This window comes from Nelumbo nucifera, chromosome 1 (genome assembly GCF_055504915.1).
Source record: "Nelumbo nucifera cultivar China Antique chromosome 1, China Antique-T2T, whole genome shotgun sequence".
NCBI lineage: Eukaryota > Viridiplantae > Streptophyta > Magnoliopsida > Proteales > Nelumbonaceae > Nelumbo > Nelumbo nucifera.
Window position 1 is genome coordinate 177022581 of NC_142649.1, and position 12345 is coordinate 177034925.

Genomic DNA, 12345 nt, shown 5'->3' on the forward strand with positions numbered 1-12345 from the left:
TCTATTCCCATAGTTTGTTTGGTTTAAATAAGAATGGGAATATAAATTAAAATCAGCAGGAATGGAATTTCATTCCCAAGGGAGAGGTAGGGAATTGCCATTTCCTCAAATTAAAGAATGTCATTCCAGTAGGAATGGGAATGGGATTCTAATTCCACGCAACAAAATAGTTGGAATTGGAATAACCCATTCCGATTCCAATTCCAGACCCCTATTCCCACGAACCAAATGGAGCCAATGAATTAAAAAGTATGATGGGTTCAACCCTGGTCATTCAGGTCCATGAGATGGGGAAAGCTCAACGCCCAACGCCCCAAACCCAATTTTGGGCCTCCATTGGCCATGGCCCGTCCAGGACAAATTTACAACCCATCTAGAATCTGGGCTTGGGCAATTAAAACCGTAGGTTGCATTTAGGTTCTGATACTCTTCATACCAACCAATGAGATGATTCCATATCAAAGGGTGGTCCATATCAGATTAAGAAGAAAACATAGCCCCGAGCCTGAAGAAGAAAAATGTAAAGGAAATGTGAAGGTTATGTCTGCAATTTGGGTTGGGGTTCAACTGAAACTTGACTGGCTGAACCTTAACTCTAGGTTTGATTTGGTCAATTCGGAGTCCTTCACTGTCTGATAACAACTGAAATAGCTGAACTGAATGACTTACTACTGTATTTTCTTGAATAAATTGTTAGAAAGGTTGTGAAATCCTTAAAATGGATGAAGCCGAAATTGTGTGGATTAATATATCCTCAAATAGTTTATTATTTAATTGTTTTATCCATTAAAAGACAACAATAATCCATTCAGTTCAACCACTTCAGCTGTTATAAGACGGCCCCCGGCGATTTAAGCCAAACCAACGGGTACAAATCTGTCAGTTGAGGTTTCCCAAGCCCAACGTGATTGACTGAACCATGACTTGCGTTGATTTTTAAGTCCTTTGGTATGACTTGGACCGGAAAAGGCTGAACCAATATTAGGGTCTGGTTAATTAGGCCACCCCAAGTCGGGTCAGAATTAGTACAATAGACTTTAATGGCGTCGATCGAGTTGAGGACCGAGGATTCACCATTGATTCTTGTGTTTGGCTAAAGTGGGTTAGTGGTTAGGGGGAAGTGATATCTTGGCCCAGTCAAATTTGGACTGGGTCAATTGGGCCCAGAAAATCTGATATAGGGTCTAGTATATACTAATTATGTTAATTACAATTGGGGAACTTAATAGTGTTTGCCCATGACTCCATGTGACTAGCGTTCCAAATAATTATTGGGCCTACTGTGCTTATGGCCCAATAAGCACAGTAGGCCCACTTCAGCATCCCTGGTCTGGCCAGGCAGATTTCCAGCCCCAACCAAGAGACAGGAAGGGAGATGGTTTGGGCTTAGGGTTAGGGTTAGGGTTATTCCTCTGGGGTACTTGATCAATCCAACTGCAAGTTTCAGCAATTTGCTTCAGAGGCGATAAACAGATTGAAGTTAGAAATTTAGAATGACCCATGTTCAAGAAGAGCTTGAAAACCCTAATTATCTCTATTTAAAACCCATGTTCAATAAGTGATCTGTTATAATTTGAAGGGGCTGGAAGAGGTGGTGCATATGACTTTGGTGAAAGTAGTAAGAAATGATTTAAGCGTTGATGGCGGAGATAACTTTGAACAGAATGGAATGATAAAACAAGATTCGTGTAACCAACCCCATATAATTGGGACAAGACTTTGATGGTAAAGATAATGATGATGATCTCAATTATCAAACAACAAAGATAATGCTGAAGAAATGCATCAAAATAAGGTGATCAAGCTCTCATTTCTCCAAACAAGATATTAATTGGGAATTGATACTTTTAAATTTTGAGACCTTGTAGTTAGTGGAGATCATGATTCAAAGTATCGATACGATATGCCCTGATATCATATCTTTTGAAAAAGATACGATCCAAAACACCTGTTTCCAGGTGTTTTGGACCCCTAATTTTTTAATAATAAAAAACATATTAAAAACTTTTCAAAAAAATAAAATGTAAAAAAAAAAATTAAAAAATAAAGTTTCAACCATTTCTAAGTACCGATATGATACTTCGAACCTTGGTGGAGACTATAATACTAAATAGAACTTCTCAACATGTCCCAACCTTCAAATTATTTGATTTCTAAGTCATGTCAGACTCGCATCACATTAAAACCATTACTTGACGCAACGAAAATGTATTTTATAAAATTTCATGTATAGCCAAACAGTCTGTATCACCTGATCACGTGGAGTTGTGTGATTACTTATTTTACATTCTTCTGCACTGGTCTTTATCCCTTCATCACATGGAGCTCACATTGATTTTATTGTTTTTTGGTTTTATTCTCTCTCTCTCACGGAATGAATGAATGAGTTCTTCCACGGAAAGCAACCTCTCTCTATATGTTGGGTCTGTTTGTGCTCTAGAATATATCATGGGCTGGAACATTAAATTATTAAATTGTTAGTCACGGGCGATTCAAACAGAAACCCTAGCAGATGGGCTGTATTTGTTGGCTATGTCTCATTTAAACCAGCCATTGTCAATCTAGTTATAAACGTTGAACCAGATCAATGGTCTGTCCAGGAAGAACCAAAAACCTAGCTAGTCACCCTGCTGGCTGCTGCCATAACTGTTCAATTGGATGAAAAAGGGTAGATGTTGGGTACTTATTTAGGGGCATGGTTTAAAAAACCGATTCAGAAATGGAACCACTTTGACCACTGGTTCCCGGGTCAAATGGTTGGATTGTCCATTTCGAACCTTGGTCAAGTGATTTTTGATTTCATAATCAGATTCAAAGTCATGACTACTTTCTGGGTCAAGCAGTTTAACCATCTAATTTGGTCTATTTTTAAAAGCCATGCTTAAGGCGGTGGAAATTCAAATATGGATAACTATTAGGTCGTGGATTAGGGCAGAATTGGATTTGCCAATTTTGTCAATCTCCTATTTTGTGACATGAAAACTATGGCCATGTTTGGTTCACTGTTCTGGGCCTCATTCTTTTAATTCTTATTCATTCTAAGCAGAAAAAATAACATTAGATTGTTTGGTTACAAAATTCTTGTCATAGGCCACATTCTTTTTAGAATGAAAAACCAGCCGTATAGTACAAAAATTGAGTAGCCTGCAACATGAAAAATAATCATGCCCCATCTTGCTCATTTTCAATCTTTGAGGAAACTTTGCCTACAAAACTATTGCAATAGATGCTTACTTTTGTGAAAGCAATTTTACGAAAGCATTTTTATAAAAGTACTTTTGCAAATGCATTTTTATAAAAACACTTTTACGAATACACTTTTATGAAAGCACTTTTATAAAAGTACTTTTACATTAAAGTCCTTTTATGAGTGCACTTTTATAAAAGTACTTTTACATGAAAGCACTTTTACGAATGCACTTTTATAAAAACACTTTTATGAAATTACTTTTATTACAAAACATCTATGCCAACTAGTAAACATTGACTGTTGGCCATCCACTAGTAAAACAGTTTTGGAGACCTAGGCTGGTGGTTTATGAATACCGGCAAAGTTTTTTTTTTTATTATTATTTGAAGAATGAAATTGAGCAACACAGGACACTTGACAGTCTTAAAAAATTCATTTTTAGAAAAAAGGTAATTGATTCATAGCAGTATTTTTTCATTCTGCTTATTTTTATTCATTATTGTCCATTTTAGAATTTCATCTTGGATAAGAATGAAAAAGAATGAGAATTGACTCAAACATGGCCTAGATAGACCATATTTTCTCTCCGGGTGGCTAAAGTCAAGGTTCAAAATATCGTTACATATCAACTTGTATCGGGCGATACGATATGTATCGTATCGGGGCCTTCCCGATATGCCCCTACAAGTGATGTATCGGGTTAGGCTATGGTTCAGAGGGTAGCTGGGACTTAAACCGGTAAGACATATAGGCCTATATCGATATTTAGAACCTTGGCTGAAGTTTTGCTCATGTGACAGTTGTTTTTGTTTTGCTCATGTGACAGTTGTTTTTGTTTTGCCATATGGCTGAACACCCCCTTAAATGATCTAATGACATTGTGTTCTTTGCTACATGTGTTTGGAATTGGAGAAAAGTTCTATTAAAATTCTCAAAGATCTCTTTTAACATATATAAATCGGATTGTTGACAACAGTATTTATGCTGGGCTCTCAATCCACTTAAGGCTGTGTTTGGTTACAGTACAAATTTATTTGTATTGACACAAAATTATGGTAGTACAAATGTTTTAGGTGTAAAATTTGATTTATTTTTGTTTCAAATTTTACTTTTATTTGGTCACAATACAAATGAAGCAAAATAAGACCTAAAGCAGAATAAATAAAATCCAAAACAAAATTAAATCAAAATTTATAACTCTCATATATTTGTATTAGTACAAATAAAACTGCACTAAAACCAAACACAGCCTAAAAATTGATTTGGGAGGGATTTCATGCAACAACTTTTGAATTTGCATAGTAGACTTCGCTTGGACAGTCTAAGCCCAAATTAGTTATATTTCAAAAAAAAAAAAAAAAAAAAAGGCTTTTCATGAGGTTGCTTTTAGTGGCTTCTTCAAAGCAGCTCAACAAAAGTGATTCAAGACTTGTTGGAGAGGGTTGAAAAACTTCACCAGAAAGCACGTCTTTTGGATGAATGACAACAAAAATGGGCTTTGCAGAATTTTCATCAAACATTGCTTATAGGCTGTTTGGATGCAGCCTACCTCACAAAACCAAAAGCTGCCACTTGAAAGCACTCCCAAACGGCCCTAATCATACAACATGTGGCAAGTTGCATATAGCCCAACATAGCAAGTAGCAAGTAGGACCACGGACCCAAGAGCTCATACTCCAAATCCAAAATAGTCCCTTATTAATTAGACAATTTACTCAAGCTCACTGTTTGGTCAAATCAATCCCTTAAATGTGACGTATTATTGGGCTGTCAATGGTTGGTTCTTGCTTGGATCGAGGTAGAACCGGTCATTATTAATTGGGACAAAATCACGCATCCAGAACTGTTCTAGATCCGATAGACATGATTATACTGAACCTATAGTTATTTATTTCAATAATAATTTAAAATTTAAAATTTAATAATATAACCCTTAATAAAAATGATAGAAAAATATTAAATTATTTATATATTAATAAATGAAACATTTTTAACTAATATTATCTATCAAATTTATCATTTCAAATATAAAATATGATGAAATTATAAAAAAATGTTTTATATATTTAATAAAATAATCAATTTTAGGTCTAAATTGGTTCAAGACAAAATTATGGAACCAGAACCGTTATAATTAATTTAGGTCCATTGGGTAAACCCAACCCATCAACAACCCCATTCATTAAGGCTCCGTTTGGAAAAAGTACAAATGCAAATATATACAACATAAATACATACAAAATAATACAAAATATAAGTTTTTGTACTCTACGTATCTGCATTTGTACTCCCTCCAAACTCAGCCTAAGTGGTTCACCCCTACCCTAATGTTGCAGCATTTGGTGAGAAACACTAATTAAGGGAGTCCAGATTTCTTACTCACTTTTTCTACCCACTCTAAATTGCAGTCATACATCTCTCAATTCATTATAGAGATGTATGGATACAATTCACAGCTGGTAGAGGGTGGATAGGAAAAGTGAGTAAGAAATCCCAACTGTAATTAAGGAATTATATAGAATATTGCTATTGGAGGTAGGCTTCCATTTTCTATTTGTTTGTGTTTAGGGCTTAATATGACAAATCATTTACTTTTTGAGGGTATTACATGATGTATCAAGATTCAAGAACAACTCTTCATTGGATGCAAAGTTTCACATGATTTTCACGAGCTTCTGATGCAAATTTTGATTTACAATAACTTGATGTACATCAAGTTTAGATTCATGAGCTTCTTCTTTTATTGTTTTTGTAATTATGATATTTGATGGTGCGCAATCCGGTTGGTCCTAGCTGTCAATGACCTTGCCTCTGAACGGAATTGCGGGGAACCTGAAACGGAGAAGATGTGGAAGCTCCGGGGGGAAACCCGGTGTGGAGGCTTCGAAGCTCAAGTTAGAATCCTTCAAAGGCAAGATGAAACCAGATAGCGCAAAGTTTGCATACCTTGTTCTTGGGGGGTCGGGAGCCTTTTATAACCACCTCGCGCACTCACTTCCAAACTTCTGTCAAATCGGGCATGATTATTTCTGAGCTCCTGCCAGTTCGGATGTCATCCCCTCTAGCTGGGCAGAACCGCCATTGCTCCCTTTGTCGGAGCCATCTCTGCGACTGGTGACGATGGTGGCAGGTGGCGGTGGCAGGAGGCCATTTGAAGTGCAGCTGTCAAGCGTCAGATCCCAAATCAGTCAGGTGCGCCGCCCTTGGATACAGACATCCTCGGTGTCAGGTATGGTACGTTTGGTCAGTCTGGCGTTTGGGAGGCGAAGTGCTGGAGTGGCGAGCGAGATGAAGTCTTGAGTTCGGATAGGGGAGCGTCCCGAACTGCCATGAGGTGGGCCAGTTCGGGTCACTACCTTGCGAGGCTCGGGCTCTTTGTAGGGAGCTCGGGCTCCTAGTAGGGAGTTTGGACTTCTAGTAGGGAATTCGGACCGCTGGTTTCTCCCTTTAATGCCCGTGCCTTGGACGCGCGGTCTGTCCCGAGCTGTTTGCTTTTGCCACGTGGAGTGATTGCGAGGTCGGCCCAAATCTTCCTTCATCAATTGCCCCCCACTCCTTGCACTAAGGGTCCTGCCCTAGCGCGGGGAGTTAGCAATGTGGCAGGTGGATTTGCCCCGTACTTTGAATTTTGGTTGACTGATGGCGCGAGGTGCGTTGTTAGGGTTCCTTGGGTTTCTTCGAGCGCCAAAAAGGCGGGAAACGTGCCGACCTGCCTGAACGCTGATAGACGTGACGGCGCGTGCTTTATTTCAAAATTTCAAAAAACGCGCCGCTTGGTAGACGTGACAGCAGGCGTCTTTTCAAATTTGAAAACGTGCCGCTGCCACCTTTATTGTGAGGAGACGTGCGCTGACGTTCTGTCAGTTTTGAAAAGACGTGCGCCGGTGCTTTGTCAGTTTCAGAAAAAACGTGCGCCAATCACTTTTCGGTCTCAGGGGACATGCGGTTAGTGCGACTGTAGGCTGTCGGATTGACTTTGATCTGAGCCGTCGCTTTTCAGTCACTGTGGGTATAAATAGCGGGGGGGGGGGGGGGGAACCCAATCGCGGTTACTTCTGTATTCCTTTCGAGCTCGCGTCCAGACTTTTTCAGTTCGCGTCCAGGCTTTTTTAGTTCGCGTCCGAGCCCTTATAGTTCGTCCGAGCTTCCGTGGTCTACTACAGCCTTTTTCCGGGTGAGTACCTTCCTGGAATCCATTTTATTCCCCGATGTCTAGCTTGGATAGCTCAGACAGTCCTTCAAGTGGGTCCGATGCAGGTTCTACGAACCGAGTTGCATCTCCTGATAGTTCTAGCGAGCCGGAGATAGGGCTCGAGGAAGAGTTCGAACCCGTGGGCCGTGGTGCCTCGGGTGGTTTGGCGTCCACCTCCCATCGGGGTCGGATGCTAGACAAGTTTGGCCCTTTGACCATGACGCCTGAGGGGCTCCAGTCCCTTATTACTTACTATAACTTGCCCGGGGAGTACGCTTATTTCATACCTTCGGGTAGCTTTCCTTGGGAATATGGTCCTGATGAGATCGTGATATTCCAGGAGCAGCTCGCCGCGGAGCCAACTGCTCTTCCATGCCCTCCTTTTTGAAGTCTTGAACCACTTCAGTGTGACGGTCGGTTAGCTTCACCCGAACTTCATTCGAAATTTGGTGGGGACAATCTCTTTATTTTGCGAAGAGAGCTTTCCTTTGGACTTGGAGGTTTTCTCTTCTATCTTAATGCTTAAGAAGCAGGCGGGTCCCCTCCCCGGGTGTAGGCGGGCATATTACCTGTCTCCTCGCCCGAGCTTTAAGCTTTTACATGAACTCCCCAACAAGGTCCCAGCATGGAAGCGGGACTATTTCAGGGTGCGAAGTGCGCTAGGGTGGCCGTTTCAGACTGGGTGGGGGATGGCCGCTCCTGACTCCGGTGTCACGCTTGACAAAGAAACGGTGAAGGGCCTCCGGCAATGGGCGCGGCTTGGGCTGAAGTGTCAACAGTATCTGATGGAGGCCTAGCTCATTGCGGCCGGCCTGAGTTCGGGTAGGTTCTTCACTTAGAGATTCTGTCTTGCTATCTCTCTTGCTTTTTACGGATGCCGAACTTCCTTTCGCAGGTGTAATGGACTCTCGAGGGACCCGTGGTGGGCACTTGTTCCAAGGCATGAAGAGGAGGAAGCGGGTTGCCAAGCGAACTCGCGCCAAGCTACCCCCGGATGCGGAGCCCGAGGTGCCGGACTATCCGTCGGAAGATCTGCCCAGGGAGCCCGAGATGGTTCCTCCAATGCAGGAGCCGGCAGGGGTCCCTTATTCTGAGACTACTTACATAGGGGCTCCTTCCTACTCCGGTGCTCCTGCTTACTCTGGGTCTACTCATACGCGAGCTGGGCCCTCAGGCTCGGGGCCCCCGGGGGATTTCAGGAGTGAGTTGTCACCGACCCATGCTCTTCAAAAGAGTAAGGAGGCCATTTTCCCCGAGGAGATCGCGGTGTGGACTGATCTCCCTCTGCATCAAGTGGCCTGTCGTGCCGTTACCCATGCCATGGTGGTAAGTGATCTCCCTTTTTTAGAGCTCTTTGGCTTTCGTTTTGTCAGTTCTTTTGATCACTCGGTTCTTTTTGGTAGGTGAACTCTTCTATTCACGCCTTGGCAGCCCAGGTGGAGAGAAGCTCGAGGCAGGCGCGAGCTGCCAAAGAGGCTCTTCGCATGGCTGAGACGACTTTGCAAGCTGCTGAAGCGGCTGCTCGTGCTGCCGAGGAGGCTGCTCGTTTTGCACGGATCAGGCAGGCGAGGTCTCAGAGAGATGCCGAGGTTATGGGAGTGGTGGTGAAGCATATAGCGGACTTAAGGCTGGATCTGCAGCATCAGGTTGAGTACCTTCAGGAGGACATCAGGGAGAGGACGCAGATCTTTTCTCAAGGTATCGAAGATGCCAAGAAGAAGGCTGTCGATGAGTATATTGCTTCACCGGGCTTCGATGATCTGATGGTGGATTCGTACAGGAGGGGTTTTAAACTAAGCCGGTGGATGATTCGGAATACGTACCCTGAGCTCGATATCAGTGCTATATCCACTTCACGCATAACTCGGGAGATGGCCAATGCTGCGGATGGTGAGCTAGATTCCGAGGGCGAGGCAGGGCCTTCGGGTATCGTTGAAGTGCCTTCCGATAATGAAGAAGTAGCTCCGGGCCTGTAAACATATATATATATATATATATATTGAAGTGTACACTCCATCAATTGAAATGAAATGGATTTTCTTTTGGTTAAGTGTTGGTTGTTCTTTCTCCCAGGTTACCGCATTCGCGCGGCCTGTTTCGGTGTTAATACTCTGAGATGCCACTGTCCCTACTAGCTCGTTTGTCTCTGCTTCGCCTTTGGCTCTTCTTTGCTTGCTTATGCCGTGCTCCCTTTGTTAACTCGGCATCCTAGCCCTTGGACTTTGGTGGCGATTTTATCCACCTGGTTAGGTGGTCTATAGGTAGTATCGCCTTAAGTTGACGATGTTCCATGCTCGGGGTACTCGCTTACCCTCTAAGGTTTCGAGCTCGTACGCCCCCCCAAGCGCTCTCTTTACTTTGTAGGGCCCTTCCCAATTTGGTCCAAGTTTGCCCACGCCGGGTTCGGGTACCATGATTTTATGGAGAACCAGGTCGCCAATGCGGAAGCTCCGATTCTTCACTCTGACGTTGTAGTACCGAGCTAATTTTTGCTGGTAGGCCGCTGTCTGGATGTGCACGAGGTCTCTTACCTCATCCAGTAGGTTGAGGTTGGTGCGTAATTTGTCTCCGTTTGTCTTATCGTCATATGCTTCTAGTCGAAGTGTAGGTATTTCGATTTCCGCTGGGATTACCACTTCGGTGCCGTAGGTGAGGTTGAAGGGGGTCTCTCCCGTGGCGGTTTTTTCCGTAGTTCGATGAGCCCATAAAACACTTGGTAACTCGTCCGCCCACAACCCTTTAGCTCGGTCCAGTCGTGCCTTCAATCCGCGGAGGATGGCTCTGTTCATTACTTCTGTTTGACCGTTTGTTTGCGGGTGTGCGACCGATGTGAAGTTCTGACGAATTCCCATATCTTGGCACCATTCTTGGAACTTGATATCCTCGAACTGCTTGCCGTTGTTGGAGATCAGTACCCGAGGTAGCCCAAAGCGACATACTATGTTCCTCCAAAAGAAGTTTTGTATGTTTCGGGCTGTGACCGTTGTCAGAGGTTCGACCTCTATCCACTTTGTGAAGTAATCTACTGCCACCACTAGAAACTCTCCCTCCTGTTGCTGGTGGGAAAGGCCCTAAGAGGTCGATGCCCCACTGCGCAAAGGGCCATGGACTAGTGAGGTACTTGAGGTCGGCAATAGGCTGATGGTGGATATTGGCGTGCTTCTAACACTTGTCGCATTTCCTGACGAGCTCGATCGCCTTTGCCTTCATCGTTGGCCAGTAGTATCTTTGTCGAAGTGTCTTTTGGGCGAGGGATCTGCCCCCCAGGTCTCCGCCGCACAGACCTTCATGGGTGTCGCGTAGCACAAGTTCGGCTTTGGTAGGTCGCAAGCAACGCAGGTAGGGGAGCGTGTAAGACCGCCGGTACAATCGTTCGTCTATTATGATGTATTTGGCTGCCTGGCGCTGCACCCTCTTGGCTGCATTGCGATCCGCAGGGAGGGATCCATCTAGCAAGAAGCTCTTAAGTGGGTCGATCCAGCTCGGCTCTGCTTCAAGGACGGGAGCGACCTCCTCTGCCCCGCCGAGAATGCTAGGCCGAGGTAAATCTTCTATGTACACGGTTCTCATGGTGTTGTGACTCGTGCTGGCTAGCTAAGACAAGGCATCGACTTCAGTGTTCTCTGACCTCGGGATTTGCCTGATGAAGTGTGACTGGAAGTTGAGCAGAGCCTCCTTTACTTTGGTCAAGTATGCGATCATAGTGAGTTTGCGTGCTTCGTATTCGCCCGTAACCTGGTTGACCACGAGCTAAGAATCACTGCCGATAACTATGTGCTTTGCTCTTACCTTTTGCGCTAGGTTCAACCCGGCTATCAGTGCTTCGTACTCTGCCTCGTTGTTGGATGCCGCGAACTCAAAGCGTAGTGCGTATTCCAACTTCGTGCCACCTGGGCCGCGTAAGACTATTCCGTTCCTGCTGCCCTGCTGATTCGAGGAGCCATCTACATGAAGGATTCAGGGTTTCTCATCCCAGTTCGCGTTTGGTCTAACTAGGAGAGATACCACACTGGTTGCTACTTCACGGGGTTCAAACTCTATTGGCTTGGGAGCTCCGGGCTCGCCCGAACTGGGGATCCCGGGCTCAACCCGCCTAGGGGCTTCGAGGCTGAAAGTGCACTTGGCGATAAAATCTGCTAAGGCTTGGGCCATAATAACAGTTCGTGGCTTGTACTGGAGGTCGTACTCGCTGAGCTTAATGGCCCACTTTGTTAGCCGACCGGAAACTTCGGGCTTAAGTAAAACTTTCCTCAGAGGTTTGTCGGTCAAGACCACGATAGTGTGAGCTTGAAAATACGGGCGGAGTTTCCGAGCTGCAATTACCAGTGCATATGCTAACTTTTCTATCTGCGGGTATCTCGCCTCTGCTCCCTGCAGAATTTTACTAACATAGTAGACGGGCCGCTGGACCCGATCTGCCTCTTTTATTAGTACCGAACTGACCACCTCGTCACTTGCCGAGAGGTACAGTTCTAAGACATCGCCTTCCTCGGGCCTGGATAAGGTTGGCACGGTAATGAGGTAGCTTTTTAGCTCGTCGAACGCGAGCTGGCAATCTCGGGTCCATTCGAACCCTTTGCCTTTGATTGCCTTAAAGAAAGGCAGACAACGGTCTACCGATTTGGACATGAAGCGGCTCAGAGCGGCTATGCGGCCGTTTAGCCTTTGAATTTCTTTCACTTTCCGAGGTGGTCTCATATCTAGAATGGCCTTTATCTTGTCCGGGTTAGCCTCAATACCGCACCAGTTGACAATGTTCCCTAGGAACTTACCCAAGGTGACACCGAAGACACATTTGTTGGGGTTTAGTTTCATGCTAAATCGACGCAGAATTTGGAAAACATAATCTAAGTCTTGTATTACCTCCTGTGAGAACTGCATTTTGACGACCATGTCGTCTACATAACACTCTACTTTCGTGCCAATTAAGGGCCGAAATAGCTTATTTACAAGTCTTTGGAAG